We start from the raw sequence: 18,214 nt of genomic DNA, 5'->3' as shown, positions 1-18,214 counted from the left end.
CATAGACCTGTGTACTCTGGGTGGACACAGCATACAGGCGCCGTCCCACCTGTCATATTTAGTTGGAATATGACAGCCAGGATGACACCATGTCATCTCAGAAGGGAGAGGGCCAAACCTTCCTCCTGTCATGGCCAGCCTATTTAACTAACAAAGGCTCCATGGATCCACCCTGTCCTTTTCTTTAGCCTGGCAGATGGTGGAAAAAATTAACATAATTAACTTACAAATAGAGTGTACTTCAAGCAGGCCTGCATGGGGCCTGGCTGCAGCGGTTAACAAAGGAGACAGGAAACCCCAACAACCTTTGATATGCACTGTGTCAAGCTGTAGCCAGCTCCCGCCATTAGTATCAATGGTGTCATGTCTGCCCCTGCTCCTGCCTCTGCTTATTCATCTGTGAACACCAAAATGAGGCTACCTACGGACTTGCGTTACAACAAGCAACAGTTCGCCCGTAGAACGGCAGCAAGACCGTTCTATTCCTGTTGGAGACTGTCAGGACGGTTTCCATGGAGTCCTGTGTTATGGTAATACATGCACAGGTCTCCTTAGAACCTTTTGCATGTAGATTCCATTTGAGAGTGCCTCGCCAGTTGATGCTTCCACTGCAGCTACCTGGGGGCCTCAAATAAAGCTCGGCTCTTCTCCCATACTTTGTGCCTCTTTATTTCATATGGCGACGAGGCACTGTACCCCGAGGCCCCCGGGAGCATATTAGGTCACCTGATTGGGCGCAGGCCCCCCCTTTTTTCGCTGCCGCCGACTTCTGCTGCCAGCGCCTGCAGCGGCCTGCCTGTCAGCTGTGGACAGCCAAGAGGAACAGCCAAGAGAGGCCTCGACATCACCTTTCAGTTCTCCACTGTAAAGGGTGCCGCTCCTCCCCGCTGGGAGTTTAGAGCGGCGCACATTGCACTCCTGCCCTACTCCAAAAGTGCTTCAGACAGCAGGAGCTGTCCATCTATCAGGTCAGAGGAGGGGGGAGGACGAAGTGAAACTTACACTTTCCTTTCATTTGGCATTTTATGTGTAAAACAGACAAAATGAAACCTACGCTTTCCTTTTATTGACATTTTTCTTTTTGTGTAAAACCCTCACTGCTGCCCTGAGCAGAACCCTGCATCATTTTCAAAAGCTGCTAGCTGTTGCCCAGCAACACACACACAGCATTAGCAGTCTTCATTCTCTCAATGGCTACTCTGACTTTCCGGGACTAATCACTCACTATCTTGGCCCATTGTGACATCACAACTGAACATTCCATCAGGTCTTCCCTGAACCAGCCAACCTGTGCTCCCAGCCCATTGTGAGGTCACAATCTGTACTAAGGACCATCCATACACTGAAGCCTAAAGACTCTGCAGTACAGATACACCTGGGCATTCTCTGAATCGGGTCCCACCCTGCCATGCAAGCAATTCTATAAAGACTGTATCTCAGCGCCTCCTTGCTAACTGCCAACAGTACAGAAAACCTCTGCCTACACTACAGCAACTGGTGCCACTCAACGCCATTCCTCACCACTTACAACCTAGAATCAGGCACACCACCATGCAGGGTGTTCCGCCTCCCACCAAGTTTCTTCCATGCCCTGGGAGCCCAACCTGCCCATGGGAACAATGGATCGATGGATTCCACGTCTACCTCAGAGCCATTGGGGGCAGCAAATTCAATGATGACCTCAAGGAGGCGACCCTCTTGAACTGTATAGGGGCAGAAGCACTGAGACTTTTCAGGACCCTTCCCGAACCCGGCAACATAGGAGGAGATGGCAACCGCAAGTTTGACATAGCATTGGCCAAACTCACCAGTCATTTTGGCAACAAGACCAACGTAGTACTGGAAAGATACAGGTTCTTTTCCAGAAAGCAGCTCAAAGGCGAGTCTATTGATTCATACATAGCGTCCCTCAAGGCGCTTATGTCAACCTGCAGTTTCACAGGTGCCTGTGATGAGTATTTGAGAGACCAATTGGTGCTGAATGTGGCTGATCCACGCATCCAACAAAAATTGTGGCAAACCAAAAATCCCACCCTGGACCAAGCCAAGCCACGGAGATAGCAAGGAGCATGGAATTGGGAGATCGATGCATGAGGGAAAGACGTGACCACACGACCAGTGTTGAAATCAAATGTGTCAGCCCTGAGTCCGAGCCTTACGAGCCTCTAGTAGCAGCAGTAAGAAAGGCTCCGCCATCAAGGGGTTCGAAATTTGGCTCAAGCAGAGCGAGGCCATACAACTCCCAGAATCCAACGCGCTGCCAGAGGTGCGGATGGTACAAGCATGCAAATCCTGACAAAGAATGCCCTGCCATCGCTGTGGAGTGTTATAAGTGCAGCCAGATTGGACACTTTGCCAAAGTCTGCAAGAACACACGGGGAAAGACAACCAGATATGGCAATCTCACCAGGCGACCTTTCATCAGACCGTCCTCTGTGAGAGTAATCGAAAGCAACCAAGAGCACAATGACATGTTATCTATCAGTCCAATGCAACAAAAGGTACAAATACTCACTGTAACATCCCAAAAACAGAGCAACGGTCCCTGGGTCAAAATGCAAATCAACGGCATATCATTACCTGTAATGGTAGACACTGGCTCCCCCTACACCATCGTGGATCTCAAGACCTTTTTGAGTGTACTCTCTGGCAAGATACATGACCTGCGAAGCACTTGTGTAAGAGCTACCGGTTATGGAAAAACCCCCATCGAGATAATGGGATATGTGTGGGTGAACCTCAAGTTCCATGACAGAGAAACCTATTGCAAACTCTTTGTAGCCAAAGATGGCTCCTCCGTTGTGGGATGGGAAGAACAAGCCGCTCTTCGAGTAAGAATACACCCTGGAGAAGAAATCCCTGTGCTGAGTGTGCTCAATAATGATATGGACATCAAATCTAATCTAGCAAAACAATTCCCCAAGGTGTTCTACGACAAGATTGGACTCCTAAAAGGTTTCCAACACAGAATAATCCTCAAAAGAGGTGCTGTCCCAGTGGCCCAGCGAGTTCGGAATATTCCCTTTGGAACAAAAGAGGCATTGAAGAAAGAACTTAAGCGCCTCTGCGATGAAAATATCATACAGCCCATCGAAAGTTCAGAATGGCTTGCCCCAATTGTCTTAGTAAAAAAAACGGACGATTCCATAAGAATGTGCGTCGACTTGAGAGACCTAAACAAAAACATATGGGTTGACAGACACCCACTTCCCAATATATCTGAACTCCTATCGACCATGAAACCTGCAAAATACTTTACAACTCTGGACCTCTCCTCAGCCTATCACCAGATTGCTTTGGAAGAGAGCTCAAAGAACCTAACATCTTTTGTCACACCTCTCGGTGCATTCATGTTTAACAGAATGCCATTCGGACTCGCTTCAGCCGCAGCAATCTTTCAGAGACTCATGTCACATCTATTTGGAGGACTTGATGGCATACACTGCTTCCAAGATGATATCCTCATATCAGCCAGTACAGAAGAAGAGCACAACGCAAAACTTGTGGGTGTCCTACAGGTCATACAAAAAAGTGGGCTCACACTCAAATTAGAGAAATGCAACATAAAGTGCGACCGAGTTTCATACCTGGGCCATTCCATTGACGCCAACGGCATCAGCCCCAAGAGGAAACTCATGGACACCATAATGAATATCGCCGAGCCTCAAAATAAAGACCAATTAAGGAGTTTCCTCGGGATGACAGAATACTACTCCAAGTTTATAAGCAACTATGCTGATAAGACCAAAAACATGAGAAACATCTTGAAGAAGGCAACCAAATTCATATGGTCCACTGAATGCAAGAACAAATTCGAAGAAATCAAATTTCAAATTAACCAAGCCCCAGCCTTAGGAATGTTCGATTGTAAAGCTAAAACCATCATATCCGTAGATGCAAGTAAAACCGGACTGGGTGGTGTCCTAGAACAGCAACAAGATAAGGATATTGTGACGATCGCATTCGCATCGAGAGTACTGAGGGGAGCCGAACTAAACTATTCCACCATTGAGAGAGAAGCTCTGGGTCTGAGGTGGATTCTTCAGCATTTCAGGAACCTAATTTGGGGCTTACCTGTCATACTGAAAACAGACCATAAACCTCTAGTAAATGTCCTTCAGTCCAAAACTCCTCACCTTATATCACCGAGAATAAGACGTTGGTTCCTCGACATCATGCAATACAACCTCCAACTATGCTATATTCCTGGTCCACAAAACCAAGTAGCAGATTGTCTTTCCAGATTATCGACCAACATCGACACTGAGATTGCATCTCCAGATGAGGACATCATAGCTGTCGTAAACCCTGCCATCTCGAGAGATGAATGGAAAATTAATGTCAATACTGATCCGGAACAGCAAGAAATCAGGGAAGCGATAGCTAATGACTGGGTGGAAACGGGAGAGGCTTTAACAACCTTCATTCCCTTCAAGGAAGAATTATCCATGGACGATGAGCATATCTTCAGCGGCGATCGAGTAATCCCACCCCAGCCTATTGAACCTCCCAAACATGTGTGGTCTAAACTGGCAATCGACATCATGGGCCCATTCGAGAACCTCAAAACAGTCAAAGTATATATCATAGTACTTGTCGATTACACCTCTAAATAGCTGAATGGGGAATAGCTGAGGACAATGTGACCTCAAAGAAAGTCATAGATTTCCTGACAGAGATCTTCAGCAGGGAGGGAGACCCCAAGGAATTGGTTTCGGACAACGGGTCTCAGTTCATATCTATGGAATTTGCTGATTTCCTCAAGAAAAGGTCCATCAGCCACATAACAACATCTTTGTACCATCCAATTTCCAACGGACTTGTGGAACGCATGAACAGGCTCGTGAAGAGCGTAGTCCAACTGGCCACGGCCAACAACCTCCCGTGGAGAGAAACTCTCAAAGAAGCTTTGCATGCGTATAGAACTACCCCACACACCACCACGAACATAGAGCCCTTCACACTCATGCGAGGTAGGGTTGCAACTAACCGATTTAGACCGGCGTGGATGTTCTTATACACGGGAGAAGCAAGGGTGAACATGGATCTACTTCAAAAGACAGTAAGAGAAAAACAAGCAAAATGCAAAAGACAATACGACTCCAGACATGGAGTAAAAGAGATGATGGTTCGTGAAGGAGACTGGGTACGTGTCAAAGAACCGAAGAAAACTCTCAAGGGTGAATCCATCTTCAGACCTCCACAGAGAGTTGTGAGTTGTCATGGGAAGTCTGCCATCCTCGATGATGGAAAGAGATGGTCTGGAGATTATCTCATAAAAGTAACAAAAGACATCCAAGAGACCAGCATATCTAAGGATAACAGTCCTGACAAACCATCACAACACACCTCACATTCCCCAAGAGAATCCCTCTGTGAACATGTGGACAATGACAGACCTCACTCCATGCATCAAGGAGTCCCCACTGGAAGAATGTCCAGAAGGAACCGCAAAATCATCCAAAACTTCAACAATGACTATATTTATTACTAATGTACCCCAGTTTACCCATCTTCCCTCTGCCTCTCCCACTTGACACCCTTTTTTTTCCCTTTGACTTTCCCGCTTTTCCCCCACCTGTTTTTCCTTTTTCTTTTGCCTCACGTGGGGGAGATGTTATGGTAATACATGCACAGGTCTCCTTAGAACCTTGTGCATGTAGATTCCATTTGAGAGTGCCTCGCCAGTTGATGCTTCCACTGCAGCTACCTGGGGGCCTCAAATAAAGCTCTTCTCTTCTCCCATACTTTGTGCCTCTTTATTTTGTCAGGACGGTTTCCATGGAGTCCTGCTGTGTATCCGAGCCGCTGCACTCCCCGAATGGCGTTGGCAAGGGCAGTCACGTAATCCACAACGTCATGTGACCGGAATGCGTCTCGTGACTGTATTTAAACAAAGTGGTGGTGGCATCCGGTGCTTCTGATTAGCGTTTTCCTCATTTCCCTGATGCTCCGGCCAGTATTCTACGCCTTGTTACTTTGTTCTAGTGGGTTATTTCCGACCGGACTCCAGCATTCCTTCCTGGGCCGTCAGCCGACGTTCTGTATCCTGATTACCCGGCATTTCAACCACATCTTATTTAAAGGTGCTGCTATTCCTGTTTCCATGGCTTTCGGCCACAGCTTGTTTAAAGGATCTGATATTCCCGTTTCCACGGCATTACGCCTGAATACTGACATTTTGACCACAGCTTGTTTAAAGGAACTGCTATTCCTGTTTCTACAGCATTCCGTCTGCACTCATAATATGGAACTGCCCATTCCGTTCTTTATCTGTACCCCCCTTCCAAGGCGGCTCCCTGCTGCGAGGACATTATACAGCTACAGCGTGTATCCTGTTATTGTCCTGCCTGTGGACTCTATTTTTCTAACGCAGCAATCAGGTTGTTTTGGATTCACTTCTGTTTCCTGGCTACGAAGATTCACCATTGTGAACTTAGACACCTTGCTGTATTTTGCTTCCACGCAGTGCACTGGACTTTGGTCGCCCTCCAGGGGATACCTAAAGTGCACCAACCCGAGTCTAGTGTGACCCTCGTGCCGTACGGGTATACCACCCTACTAACCCATCCCTGTTTCGTGTTTTCTTGGACTACCTTTTTTTTAAAATATATTTATTTTTATTAAATATAAAACAAGTCACAATAGCAATTGAAGTATCAGGCAATAGCCAGGCATGGTCACATCTCAAGACACAGTGCATTACGGTATTGAGGCACAAGGGTTGGCGGCGGGAGGGGGTGGAACCGAAATGAGGTGGGGGACCAATGGTCATGCCTTCACCCTTTAGGGCCCCATGTTACCCCAAACGTATATGCTCTCCAGGCAAGGTGATTATATGCTCTCGGTCCATTTCCCCCAGTCTTTCAGGTGTTTCCCAGGGCAGCCTCTGACGTATATCCGCTTCCCCAGTGATGCACATCGGTTCATCTTGTTGACCCATTGGTTTATACACAGTCTGTCCGGGGATCCCCATGTGGAGGCTACAAGTATTTTCCTCAGTTCAAATGGCACAGAGAGACATTTGTTTTCGTTGTTAGTTTAGTCCACTTCCCCCCAGATCCCGAGTATCACCATCTTTGGGTCCTGCAGGACAGGAGATCCCATGACCGAGTTGATCCTACAGATGCATTGGCTCCAGAAGCCTTGAATGACATCGCAGTCCCAGAGCATATGGAAAAAAGTTCCCTCGGCCCTGCGGAATCGTAGGCAGTCCCCGTCCTCCACCACTCCCCATTTCATAATTGATGCCCTAACAGTATTAAAGCCTGATGTAATATTTTGAACTGAATTAAACAGAGTTTAGAGTCTATGCCGATCCCCCTTGGGAACATTAGTGCCTCAACCCATTCTTCAGATTCTAGCGGGCCCACCACCCTCTCCCATTTTCCCAGAGACCAGAGAGCTCCTGGGCCCTGAAGGCAGTGATCACCTGGTAGAGTGTGGACGTGACCTTAACCGGGACCCCGGCCTGGAGCAAGTTTGCTTCTAAGGGGGAGCACTTAGGGACATCTGCCAGAGCTGGGAACTGGGTTCGGATATCATCTCTCTAGTGGGTAGTGAAAACATGTCCTGCACATCACTGAATGGTGCTAGGTGCCCATCTTTCACTATATCTGTCAGGGTCCGTATTCCCATTTTTTCCTACCATCTGGTGAAATGTCCCGTTTTGATGATTTCAGGGATGTGTGCGTTGTTCCAGAGGGGATGGTCCAGCGTGGGTCTCCCTCCCCAGCCGATTTGTAAGATAACTTCTGGCCGACCTTGCGGACCTGTTGTGTCATCCCAGATAGGTTAGTAATATCCCCTTCTATGCCGTACAGCGCTCGAAGGGGTGTAATTGCCCCATGCTCCTGATCTCATCGCCTATATGCGGAGGCCTGGGGTCTCCATGAAGCCAGTCATTCACCACCCCCAATTGTGCAGCCCAGTAGTAAGCCCGGAGACATGGCAAGCCTTTTCCTCCTTCCCAGATGGAGTGCTGTAGGGTTTTTAAAGCTATGCAGGGGCTGTTTCCCTCCCCAGATGAGTCTCCGAAGGGCGACCTCTATGGGCGCAAAGGTTGTGTGGGGAATATGAAGGGGGCATTCTGAAGGACGTACTAAATCTTGGGAGCGAGAGCATTTGAAAGAGGGCCGCTCTACCCATTAGTGTCAGTGGGAGTGATTTCCAGCTGGTGACATCTGCTTCAAATCTATCTACCACCAGTTGTAGGTTGAGACGAGTAAAGTCCCCAGGATGAGGGCTGACATTGATTCCCAGGTATACAAAGTTCTGAATGGAGATCGAGTAGGGGCAGTGCTGTGGGATCGCATCATCCCCGCCATGGAGAGGGAAGAGGACAGTTTTCTGTCCATTTACTTTCAAGCTGCAGAAGATCTGATATTCGGTAAGGATATTCGTGACTGCCGGGCATGAGGTCTTGGGGTTAATTATGTAGATGAGGAAGTCATCTGCATATAGTGAGACCCTATCTTCTCCACCCCACGGCCACACAAAGCCATACCATTCCATTGACGACCTGAACCTGATAGCAAGTGGCTCTATGGCCAGTGTGTACAGCAGGGGAGTGAAGGGACAGCTCTGCCTGGTGCCTCACCCCAACTTAAAAAAGCCCTGGAAGTGGTCCCATTAACCCTCACCACTGCTTCGGGAGACTCATATAGCAACTTGACTCATGCCATGTAGTTGGCACTGAATCCCATCCGATCATTGATGACCTACAGGGCCTCCCATCCCACTGAGCCGAAGGCTTTGTCAAAGTCTACCGCCAGTAATGCGAGTGGATCGTCAATCACAGTAGCCCGGTCTATAGCAAGTTGCCCCCTATGCAGGTTCATCTGGGTGGATTCGGAGGGCATGAACCCATATTGATCCGGGTGGACCAGGGCGTGTATAGCCCCTAGCAGGCGATTAGCAAGAACGCGGGCAAAATTGTTCTGTATGAGGCGCATAGTTTAGGTGATTTCCCGGGCTCGGGGATCACTACAATGGCTGCCTGCCTGAGATAACGGGGGAGCTGCCCCTCATCCCGGGAGCACACCAACATTCGGTGCATGTGGCATATAATTGGTTCTCCCAGCCACTTCCATATTTCTACTGGGAAACTGTTGGGGCCCGGAGCTTTCCCTGATTGGAGACGGGCCATAGCTGCCTCTATCTCTTCCACTGTGATTTCCGCCTCTAGTTTGCCTATCTGGTGCTTGGATGGTTTGGGGAGTGAGACAGAGTCCAGAAAGTGTGGGTCATCAGATCCCTGCAGCGTCAACTGGGGGGAATGGAGATGCTCATAGAAAGTGGCGAATGCCTCTGCAATCTCAGTGTCTTCAGAGAATAGTTCCCCCGCGGGCCCCTGGATAGCATGCACGTACCCCTTATTCCTTTCCTGTTTTTCCAGCCACACTAGTGTCTTGCCGGCCTTGTCCCCTGTTTCGTATATCTGACTACGCATGGCCCAGTGGGGAGTCTTGGCAATATCTAGTGCCAGATTTCTCAGAACCTCCTGGGCCGTTACTAGTGCGTCCTTCATGGCCGGTGTCCCTGCTACCAGGCACTCTTCTTCTGCCCTGGCTGCATTTTCCTCTGCCTCCACAATTCCCTGATTGTGTAGCTTACACCGGCCCAATACGAAGGAGAGAACCTCCCCCGGAAGTACCGCCTTGTAATCCTCCCAGAGTGTAATCGGGCTGTCAACCGAACCCTCATTCAGGGACAAATATTCTTCTGTTTTTTGGGTAAGTCCCTCCAATACTTCTGGTATCCCAAGATAGTATGAGTTGAGACACCAGGAGGGGTTGGGTGTTTTCGGGCCATATTTTAATGTCATTATCAGCGGGGAGTGGCCCGAGATGCCCCTAGCCAGATACGTGGCCGTCTGGAGCCTATGTACCATGTTGTGTGGAATGAAAAACGTATCTATGCGCGATAGGGACGTAATGGCGTTCGAGAAGAATGAGAAGCGAGGGTCTGTGGGGTGTAGAGTAGGCTAAGCGTCCACCCACCCGAGTGCTCTTGCGAATGAGTTTAACTTGGTCGGGTGATCAGGGTTCCTGGGGCGCAGAGGGGTTCTAACCCTCATTGAAATCAATCCCCGCCTAGTACCCACTGGTCCACTTGTATGTCCAACATTACCGCTTGAAGATCCGACAGGAGGTCAATCGTGAACAGAGGTGGTGCGTATGCAGCTATTATACCCCAGGTGTCAACCTTTATATTCCCTGTTACCACCACAAAGCGCCCTCTCTGGTCGGTCTGCATCTGCTCTGCCAAAAGACTTGGGGTTACCAGTGGTTTAGACATTTCGCTTTGCGCCCAGGTAGGTGCACCCACACATGTGAAGTACCGTTTTCATTGGGACACCTGTGGGAATGCGGAAAGGTAGGATATGTTCAGTTGGTGGCTTGTTTCAGTGGGTGGGCAGAGTGAAATGTCCGAAAATTGTGATTTATTTTCACCAAATTTCAGACTTTGCCAGGGGTTGTGGGTAATACATTCTGGGGCGATTTGTGCAAATCACACCTCTGTGGATTCCCAAAGGTGTCCTCTTTTCGGAAATGTATGGGGTTCCCTGTTTTCTTTGGTGGCTGCGACACCCCAGGCCCAAATCTGTAGGTTGTCCACAAGAGCAAAATTCCTCAATATCTGCTCTGCCGAAAGACTTGGTGTTACCAGGGGTTTAGCCTTTTCCCTTTGCGCCCAGGTAGGTGCACCCAAACATGTGAGGTACCGTTTTCGTCGGGACACCTGTGGGAACGCGGGAAGGTAGGACATGTTATGTTGGTGGTGTGTTTCGGTGGGTGGGCAGAGGGAAAAGTCAAAAAATTTAGATTTTTTTGCCAAATTTCGGACTTTGCCGGGGGTTGTGGGCAATACATTTGGGGGCGATTCACACAAGTCACACTACTGTGGATTCCCACGGGTGTCCTCTTTTCAGAAATGCATGGGGTTCCCTGTTTTCCTTGGTGGCTGCGACAGCCCAGGACCAAATGCGTAGGTTGTCCACAAGAGCAACATTTCTCAAAATCGGCGCTGCCAAAAGACTTGGGGTTACGAGTGGTTTAGCCTTTTCCCTTTGCGGCCAAGTAGGTGCACCCACACATGTGAGGTAGCATTTTCGTCGGGACACCTGTGGGAACAGAGGAAGGTAGGGCATGTGGTGTTGGCGGCGTGTTTCGGTGGGTGGGCAATGTGAAATGTCTGAAAATTGTGATTTTTTCTTGCCAAATTTTAGACCTTACTCAGGGTTGTGGGTAATAAGTTCTGGGACGATTCGTGCAAGTCATGCCTCTGTGGATTCCCACGGGTGTCCTCTTTTCGGAAATGCATGGGGTTCCCTGTTTTCCTTGGTGACTGCAACACCCGAGGCCCAAATCTTTAGGATGTCCATAAGAGCAAAATTCCTCAAAATCTGCTCTGCCGAAAGACTTGGAGTTACTAGTTGAATAGCCTTTTCCCTTTGCGCCCAGGTAAGTGCAGCCACACATGTAAGGTACTGTTTTTGTCAGGACACCTATGGGAATGCAAGAAGGTAGGACATGTGGTGTTGGCGGTGTGTTTCGGCTGGTGGGCAGAGTGAAATGTCCGAAAAGTTTGATTTTTTTTGGGCCGAATTTTGGACTTTGCCGGGGGATGTGGGTTATAAATTCTGGGGCAATTTGTGCAAGTCACACCTCTGTGGATTTCCACAGGTGTCCTCTTTTCGGAAATGCATGGGGTTCCCTGTTTTCCTTGGTGGCTGCAACACCCCAGCCCCAAATCTGTAGGTTGTCCACATGAGCAGAATTCCTCAAAATCTGCTCTGCTGAAAGACTTGGAGTTACCAGTGGTTTAGTCTTTTCCCTTTGTGCCCAGGTAGGTGCAGCCACACATGTGAGGTACCGTTTTTGTCGGGACACCCCTGGGAACGCAGGGAGGTAGGACATGTGGTGTTGGCGGCGTGTTTCGGTGGGTGGGCAGAGTGAAATGCCTGAAAATTGTGATTTCTTTTGCCAAATTTCAGACTTTGCCAGGGGTTGTGGGTAATAAATTCTGGGGCAATTTGCGCAAGTCACACCTCTGTGGATTCCCACGGGTGTCCTCTTTTCGGAAATGCATGGGGTTCCCTGTTTTCCTTGGTGGCTGTGACACCCCAGGCCCAAATCTGAAGGTTGTCCACAAGAGCAATATTCCTCAAAATCTGCTCTGCCGAAAGACTTGGGGTTACCAGTGGTTTAGCCTTTTCCCTTTGTGCCCAGGTAGGTGCACCCACACATGTGAGGTACCGTTTTCGTCGGGACACCTGTGAGAATGCAGGAAGGTAGGACATGTGGTGTTGGCAGCGTGTTTCGGTGGGTGGGCAGAGTGAAATGTTTGAAAATTGTGATTTCTTTTGCCAAATTTCGGTCTTTGGCGGGGGTGGTGGGTAATAAATTCTGGGGCGATTTGCGCAAGTCACACCTCCGTGGATTCCCAAGGGTGTCGTCTTTTCGGAAATGCATGGGGTTCCCTGTTTTCCTTGGTGGCTTCGACACCCTAGGCCCAAATCTGAAGGTTGTCCACAAGAGCAAAATTCCTCAAAATCTGCTCTGCCGAAAGACTTGGGGTTACCAGTGGTTTAGCCTTTTCCCTTGCGCCCAGGTAGGTGAACCCACACATGTGAGCTACCGTTTTCGTCAGGACTGTGATGCTGGAAATGCATCGGAGGGACAGGGCCTCTGTATCCTTGTCCTTTACTGTTTTTTATCGTGTGTTCTGTCGTGTTTTCCATGCAGGAGTTCATGTGGGACTCCTGGCGGTGCAGCTCTCTCTTTTGGTTTGGTGAACAGACCCAAGGGATACCCTTATTGCACCAGGGTGGGGATATAACCCTGTGCCCCTAGTGTATGTTTTTGGGCACCTGTGGGTGGCCCACAGATCTGGGTACGGGATGGTGACAGCTCCGTGCTGAAATGAATGGTGCCCTGAGCGTCCTCCATTTTGGGATGCCCAAGCCCTGTCATTGGAATCGGTAGATTCCTGATGGAGACAAGATGGCCCCTGTGGCCTCTTCCCTTCCATCGCCTGTTACCTTGATCTTCCCGAAGTCCCGGGAAGCCCTGACTCTGTCTCTTCCCCTGACTGGCTGTTGGGTGGAAGTTCCATATATGGTAGTGTGGGGAAGTGCCGACCAGACTGGCTGGAGCCTTCCCAACGACCATATGTTGTAGGTAGACCTGTGCGTGGGACCTGGGTGAATGGAGTGTGTGACGAATATGCACATCTTGTTGTGGATGTCTGGTTTCTGGTGTTTGACACAATGACTGAGACAGTCCTGCCCGAAACTGGTATGAATGCAGTGTGTAGTGTTGAATTGCATGGTACTTGTCCGAATCCACATTCTGTGTTGTGACTGTCTGGATGGAGAAGAATGGCCTGAATGCACCGTGCGCCTGATTGGCTGACAGACTGCTGAATGCCCTTTGTAGTGATTGGATGCTCGAGTGTGACCCTGCGGAATGAATGGGAGATCAACAGTATATCTGGGGACCTCTCACTGTTAGGAATCGTGTTCAGAAGTGTTCAGAGCTGAAGTCCAACCTACGAAGAGTAACTGGAGTGAAACTGACGCTTGACCTTGAAGCCCTGCTGAAAAAGAAACATTGCTGTTGCTCTCCTTCACCAATCTAAAAGCTGCTGTGTCTCCAAGGACTGAACCAGCGAGGACCTGGTAAGGCGCCCTCTTCCCGAGCTACGAGGGACCATCGTGCATCAGCTAATCTTTGCCAAAGCTCCCAGGTAGACAGACCTACGACAGGCTGCGGACCCGAGACAGGGACTGCCGCGGAATCCAAAGGAGAAGCGCCCAGACTGTTGTCCACCACCATCGACAACTGCCGTTGCCGACCGGAGCCGTCGTGCTCCCGTTTGCCTAAGAACTCTTGAGCCAAGGGCGCTCTCATCCGCATCGTCGCCCACTTTATCCCGCTGGAGAAGGCCAGACCGTTGGCACGCCGAGGAGTATCCCCCGGTGGGTTTCCCGCCACCCAAAGACCACAGAGACGCTGACGACTCGACGCCCTTGCTGGGCCACAGTCCTTCAAACTCTTTACGGTCCAGAAAAATCGACATCAAGGTGCCCCGCGCACCTCTTCCTTGCAGTACGTTTACGCTTCCCCGTCGACGAGCACCGCTAGGAAAGAAGCTGCCAATTCACTGCCGTAGTTCACCCTGTTCTACGTCAGACGTTCGACGACCCGTGACTCCTGCCTTAAAGGGAGGGCACTCAAGAAGGGCCGTCGATTCTCCGACGAGGAACGCTACAACACCAGGTACTTTGGGGTTACAGAACTATTGGAAAGTCTCTTGTGAACAATATATAGACTGGGCTTGTGATATATCTTTATTCTACAGGTTGCCCAGGTGGAGGGGTCGCCACACAGAACTGTGTCGACCGGTAGGGGCCAGTATTCTGCCAATTGCTCTAACCAACTGCTTTCCTCTTATATCTATTGTTGGTTTCCTTTACAAACTGATTTGTGTGACATTTAACCGTACAGTTGATGCACTTTAAAGAGATCGAATAGTAATTGTGGTACCACGTAGAACTGTATATTTGCCATTGTAGATAACCGAGTACAAAGTGAGTTATTGTGATATTGTACATAACCTTGAATATTAATTATATAAAGACTGTGTTTTAACTAATAAAGTGTGCGGACATTCTTTTGTGGGTGCTTGGGGACTACATTGTACTTAAGAACCAGCCTGCATCACCTCCTGAGAAGCTAGGCCTTGATTGCTCGTCCATTGCTACCACAATAGAGAATCTTGGCTGGGGTCATCTGTGCCTCTCCTATGCCATATAGAGAGCGGAAGTACAGACCCCCCCTCCAGTCTTTACACTGGCGGCAGCGGTGGGATGCTTATGGTTTCAAGAATCAGTGTATAACCGTGCCAGTTACAAGGATATCTGCACTTTGTTAAATTGAGGTTTAGTTGTGTACAAGATATCAGGAATGCATTACAAGCAATGGAATCTATTGCAAATGGCAAATTGACTCGGATGAGCTTAGAGGCTCTCCAAGATGCTTTTGAAGCCAGGGAGTTAGACTTAGTGGATAAGTCTAGGGCTGAGCTGATAGCTGCCCTGGTGGACTACCAGACTGATGGTGAAACTCTTGAAGGGGGGATGCAACCAATGAGGACTCTGCCCCGGGGGTTGTCACTGAATCTGTTTCTGGGAATGCCACCATTCCTGCTGCCTCTGTTCCGAACCCCAGCAATTCCTTAGAACTTCAGTTATTGAGGATGAAGTTGGCTTTTGAATACCGCAAGTTGGAAATAGATGCTGAGCTTAAGAAGGAGGAGTTGGCACAACAAGTGGAGCTCAAGAATAGGGATCTTGGTGGGCGTGGCCTGCACGTGAACGATGCGGACGTGAGCCCTGTGAGACCCGCAGGCACTGAACAAATCCTGCATTAATATCCTGATTCTATGGATTACAAGCTAACCAAAACACACTGATCGAATCCGTGAGGTGGAGGGTCTTGGCCGACCGAGTCTACCACATTTATTTGGCCAGGCGACAGAGAAATCCAGAAGAACGCTGAGGGCCGGTATCCCTGAAGGCATACGTCTAAAATGGCCACCAGCGCCTGAGCGAAATGACCAGCTAAATGCCCGAAACGGCCGTGACAGCTGTGCGCCGTGGAGTACGGAGGAAGCAATAGCTGCAACTCCTGACGGCCTCCCTCTAAGTACAAAACGAGGGGCAGGAGGCTGTGACGGCCGGATCTGCAGATGTCCACCTGCTAAGCCCTGCTGAAAAATGGGAGACGAGCCAAGACACACACACTGCCCGGACTATGTGAGCCAGTGAGGTGTGTGGATATGAGAGGCAGTGGGGAAAGAGTTTGGATCCCGCTGGGAGAATATCCCACCACAGCCAGCAACGCACGCCATCCAGTTCTCAACTGGACGATCAGCAGAGAGTGCAACCCCAGAGGAGCCCGCCACCCCAGCAGTAGCGAGGCTACGGATCACACGCTGCATGCGGACGGCCTACCTTCTAGGCTCCCGCTACAACCATGCTCCGACTACCCGGTGGCGGCTCCGTGTGTAACACACACCCGACTGGTCCTGGCCGACAGTCTGTCGGGGAATTGACCTGAGGAGACTGCTCGAGGCGGAGACCATCCTGGCAAGCCTGCCGCCCGCACGGTAGAAGAAGGTGGGACTGGACCCGTAAACGGGGACGAAGCATACCTCAAGGAAGTGCTCCCCCCCTGCTGAACTGTCTTACTACTTGGCCACTGGATCCGGCAGTGGCGTCTCTGGTGCCTGGCGCCCGGCCCCTGGAGAGGGGCAGAGGAAGGCACACCGGAGGCGGAGAGGCGGTGTGGCGGCCGCCCTCCTCCCGGGGAGGCGCATGTGGGCTCTAAATCTCCGGGCATACCAGGAAGGAACGGAACACCAACTGAGGGCACGAGACACAGGAGAATTAACACCAGGACTCGCTGTCTCCAACCCTAACCTTGGCCTGATACCCGACTGCGGGGGTTCCGCTGGGCAAAAGACCCGGGGAGCCTGGTGGGTCGGATGATTGCCGTGCTTGGGAGGAATTACCTGACCACCCTCCCGCCCCCAGCTGAAAGGGTTTTGGGAAACTATCATCTTAACCGTTAACACCGGCCCGCCACAGGAAGCGGCCACATCAGCAGTGCACAATACTACGACTCTCTGGGTGAGTCTTCGAGGTTACCTTTTTTTTATTGCTTTCTTTATTAACATTTCACAAAAACAGCACCCCAAACCAAACTCCAATTTCCCCCCCTCTCCCTCCCTCCTCCCCCCATCGCACGAGAGTGTTCCACATATCTAAAGACAAATCAGAATGCACGGATAGTGAAACACCCAATGTAACAATGTGCAGTATACATCACATCAAGGCAGATCCCGAAACCCACATGGCAGTAGGAGATAATCATAAGGCGAAACAAGTCGATACAACCTCCAGTCCTTTACCCAACGTTCCAATAGTCCAGGGTGCTCCTCATCCCCCATTGAACAGGGCGCTCAGTCTGGCAATGGTGTAGGTGAAAACTCCTCCGATGGTGCGGGACTTGCCACCCCACTGCTCCCATCAAGGAGATATGGCGTATATGCGTCCCACATTCCAGTATCTCCCCAGTTCTTTCCCTTCACCACCCCCTATCTCAACTCCATGTCGTTACAGTACAGAATATCCTGGGACCATTGGGCAGCCGTTGGAGCGGTACTCTTACCCCACCCCATAGCAACCTTGCGCTTGGCCAGGATCAACAGAAGACTTATCAGTTTACGAAATCTCTTCGGTACCTGAGCAGTGTATCCCAGCAGACCCATTATCGGATCCGGAGTGTACTGCTGAACCACAATCTGCCCTACCACATCAAACACTCCACCGCAAAATTGACCAAGCAATGCACAATCCCACGCCACATGGAAAAAACCTGCAGGCTCATAACCACACCTAATACAAGACGCAGACCTGTGAGGGAAATACCGATGTAGCCGCTCCGGAGAATAATAATATTGATGCAGAAATTTAAAATGGACAAGTTTGAAACTGGTATTAATAGCCCCTTTTCTCGTACCTTCACAGCAATACAACCATGTCTCCTCTGAGATCTCCCTGCCCAGCAGCTTTTCCCAGTCCATCTTCAAAGACAGAACAGATAGTGACCTGCCCTTCGACCCTTCTGCGTAGAGTTGTGAAATCAACCCCCGATCCAAGTCACCTCTTACCACCCTATCCAACAATTCCACCACTTGGGGCTACTCCGGAAAGGTCAGGAAGAGCTGCCGCAGTACCACCCGAAGCCTATAGTACTGAAAGATGTCTAGGGCCGAAAGAACCCCTCTGCCCTTCAGTTGATCAATAGAGATAAAGTTGCCATCCGGAAACAGATCCGCAAACTTGGCCAAACCTATCTGCTTTGTCATGGCAACATAGCTTGCCTCACTGGTCACGGGTACCCCAGGGATAAATATAACCGGGAGTTCTGGCAAATAAAGTACACCCTCTCCAGGCGCACGCTCCAACTGAGACCAAGCTCTGCACGTCAGTTCCACCAAGTTTCGAGCCACCCCAGAGCGAACCCGGGCTGTCAGAATAACCGACCTCAGCAATGCCGGGGACGCAATGACCGCTCCACCTCAACATGCCTATGTTCAGCCGCCAGCCCATACCAATACCTCAGGTAGCTAGCCTGTGCCA

The sequence above is a fragment of the Ambystoma mexicanum genome, chromosome 3q (genome assembly GCF_040938575.1).
Source record: "Ambystoma mexicanum isolate Mex_15411 chromosome 3q, UKY_AmexF1_1, whole genome shotgun sequence".
Classification (NCBI taxonomy): Eukaryota; Metazoa; Chordata; class Amphibia; order Caudata; family Ambystomatidae; genus Ambystoma; species Ambystoma mexicanum.
Note: the sequence above shows the minus strand (reverse complement) of the source record.